The 3,128-nt window shown below is 43.5% G+C and overlaps 1 pseudogene; it reads right to left on the bottom strand.

Moving 5' to 3' along the window:
* On the bottom strand, nucleotides 1-2,266 carry LOC117096740 (annotated as a pseudogene).
* Between the last annotated feature and the right edge of the window lie 862 nt (nucleotides 2,267-3,128).

A 3,128-nucleotide genomic window follows, 5' to 3' on the forward strand; every position in this document is an offset into this window, starting at 1 on the left:
CTAGGGGCTCTTGACAGAACTTCTGAGGTCTTCAACAGAAGTCATGTACTCCTGCTGCTCCAGGACTGTGCTGAGCTCCATCAACTTATCCCGAAGTGTTGGCCACCCCTCCCTTCACAAAGAAATCCATTAGGTGGTCATGTAAGGCTGAGCTCAGGGAATCTGTGTTGAGGGTGAAATTAGTATTCTTCCGAGACGGGCAGATCACGAGGTCAGGAGATCGAGACCATCCTGGCTAACACGGTGAAACCCCGTCTCTACTAAAAAATACAAAAAAAATTAGCCGGGCGAGGTGGCCGCGCCTGTAGTCCCAGCTACTCGGGAGGCTGAGGCAGGAGGATGGCGGGAACCCGGAAGACGGAGCTTGCAGTGAGCCGAGATCGCGCCACTGCACTCCAGCCTGGGCGACAGAGGGAGACTCCGTCTCAAAAAAGAAAAAAAAGAAAAAATTTAGTATCCTTTCATGGAGACTCCCCATTGGATGGAAAGTAAATTCCCTGATAAAGAAAAGGTCACTCTCAACCTTCTCCTCCAGCCCACCCTCATCCTCTGGATAGTGACAGTCCAGCACAAGGGCCTCCTTGCCACCATTCTCTATAACTTCGACCATGAAGTTGGGAGGTGATGCCAATTCAGGCTCCTGTTCTCCAACTTGCTGTCCTTTCGAGGCTTCCTCCTCTCCATCAAGTGTCGGTGGGATGCTGTTGTTAATGTTGAAAAGGACAGCGATATTTCCCCAGCAACTCTTCCCACTCATTTAGCTTCTGTTCCATTCAATTGCCACTCCCATCCTCCAGACATCTTAGGGAGGGTTTTATGCTTCTGGATTTTCCTTTCCTCCTTAATGTCATTACTCAGGATATCAACAGTCTCCTTTGGTGTACTGTGCGCCACCGTCACAGGGGCAGGGCCTGCGAGGCCGCAGGAGGCCAGGCTGTCTCGGGGACCACAGAGACCCCGTGTGCACGCTGAGCAGTCCCAAGGGCGGGGCGCACCACTGGGGCTAAGGCTTGCGGGAGCTGCCGGAAGGGTGGGGCAGGGGGTTACTTTTCTATTTCATTTTGATTGTGACTATAAAATACAAAATCAATACATTCTTAAAAAGTGCTGTAAAGTAAAAATTACAAATATACAAAACACGAAAAATCAGCATGTAGTTTGTATTTAGAATTATTATGCAGTTAATATTAGCAGTTTCAATTAAACATGAATTTAATAGAAATGTGCATAATCCAATTTATTATGATACAATCTCTTTTGCTGAATTATGGTCTCCACATCTATGGATGAACCATTTTTGAAATGTATTGTGTAAGATAGCACCAAGTGGGCCAGGCCCACTCACGCCTGTAATCTCATCACTTTGGGAGGCTGAGATGGGCAGATCACGAGGTCAGAAGATCGAGACCATCCTGGCTAACACAGTGAAACCCCGTCTCTACTAAAAATACAAAAAATGAGCTGGGCGTGGTGGCGGCGCCTTTAGTCCCAGCTGCTCGGGAGGCTGAGGCAGGAGAATGGCGTGAACCCGGGAGGCGGAGCCTGCAGTGAGCCGATATCGCGCCACTGCACTCCAGTCTGGGCGACAGAGCGAGACTCTGTCTCAAAAAAAAAAAAAAGATAGCACAAAGTGTGTGATGGCATAGGAGTAGATGTATGTTGAATCTTCCATGCTCTCCTTTGGTGTCATGGAATTATTTATTCTACATTACATATGTATAAGTCCAGTGAATAAATTTGATCATGTTAATGTGGAACACAGAATTTTATGCAAGGAATGCCCTCCACTCATTAACTTCCTGAGTCCTAAACTGTTGAGTATATAACCACTGCGAAAATAACATAATGATGAAGACCTGCTAAGCACATCTCTCTAGAGCAGCATTTTAAACATGGCACTGCTTAGTCAGCTCATTATAAACAGAAGTATCATGACTAGGTTTGAGACTTAAGATCCCTTAGGGCCAGGATCCATTCTATAAGACAGTCAGAGGTGCGTTTCTTAACTCTTTAATGATAATGAAAGGTTTTTATATACTAGTATCTACAGTTTTAGCATCACAACCACTCACTAAGAAATTCTCCAGTGGTTCTTATGGATCCAAATCAGTGTGGCGATTTCTCTCTTCATGTTACCATTTGTACTAGTGACGTTACGGCTCCTACTCCTACACGGTGGTTTACAAGAATCCAGGTCTGTTAAACTGGCAAGTTGTGTAGAGAACAGGACTTTCGGATACATGGGGAATATGACTCCAAATTTCATCTAGGTCTCCTGTAATATGATTCTCCAGACTGGCCTTCTCTTCTCTTTATGCAATTGCTCCTCATTCCTCTTGCTTTACTTCCCCATATCCAGTCCTCTCTATTTTTGTTATATTGGAAACAGGTTCCATGAACAAATACTCTCTAGTGGTGATCCTTTTGATCTGTGTGTGTGTGCATGTGTGTGTATGTGTGTGTATGCACATTCATAAGTTTATAGATATATGTATGCATATATATACCACATATATATAAGTATATATGGTATATGTTTACATTCTATCAGAAAGATTTCCACATAAAAGGGGAGGGAAATAGAGAGCAACCAGACTAATACTCGAATGTGTTGCACACCCTAGAAATTACTAAATCAGTTACTAAAAATATAGTTGCAGTCACTTTGCAACTACATAGTAGGGAGCAATAAAGTGCAAAATGACAGTACAGTTTCATAATGCTTCATTAGCGGTCATCTCAGTCCCTATTTCTAACTAGGTAATTTTTGTATGGAACTTTTATTTGCATCATTATTTGATTTTGTCACTGTATTAACCAGAGAACCACAGACCCAATGGCTGTGTGTGTGTGTGTGTATGTGTGTGTGTGTGTGTGCATGTTTAGATATATTGTCTTAGCCGGTTTGGGATAAAATGCCATATACTGGTTGGCTTATAAACAATAGAAATTTATTTCTTAGAGTTCTGGAGTCTGGAAGTCTAACATCAGGGTACCAGCATGCTCAAGTTCTGGTGAGAGCTCTCTTCCAGGATGCAGACTGGTAACTTCTCATTATATGCTCACGTAGTGGAAAAAAGTGCTCTGTGGTCTGTTGTATAAGGGCACTAAACCCATTCATTAGCGCT

Source organism: Trachypithecus francoisi, unplaced genomic scaffold (assembly GCF_009764315.1).
Source record: "Trachypithecus francoisi isolate TF-2019V2 unplaced genomic scaffold, Tfra_2.0 Lachesis_group14, whole genome shotgun sequence".
Taxonomy (NCBI): Eukaryota; Metazoa; Chordata; class Mammalia; order Primates; family Cercopithecidae; genus Trachypithecus; species Trachypithecus francoisi.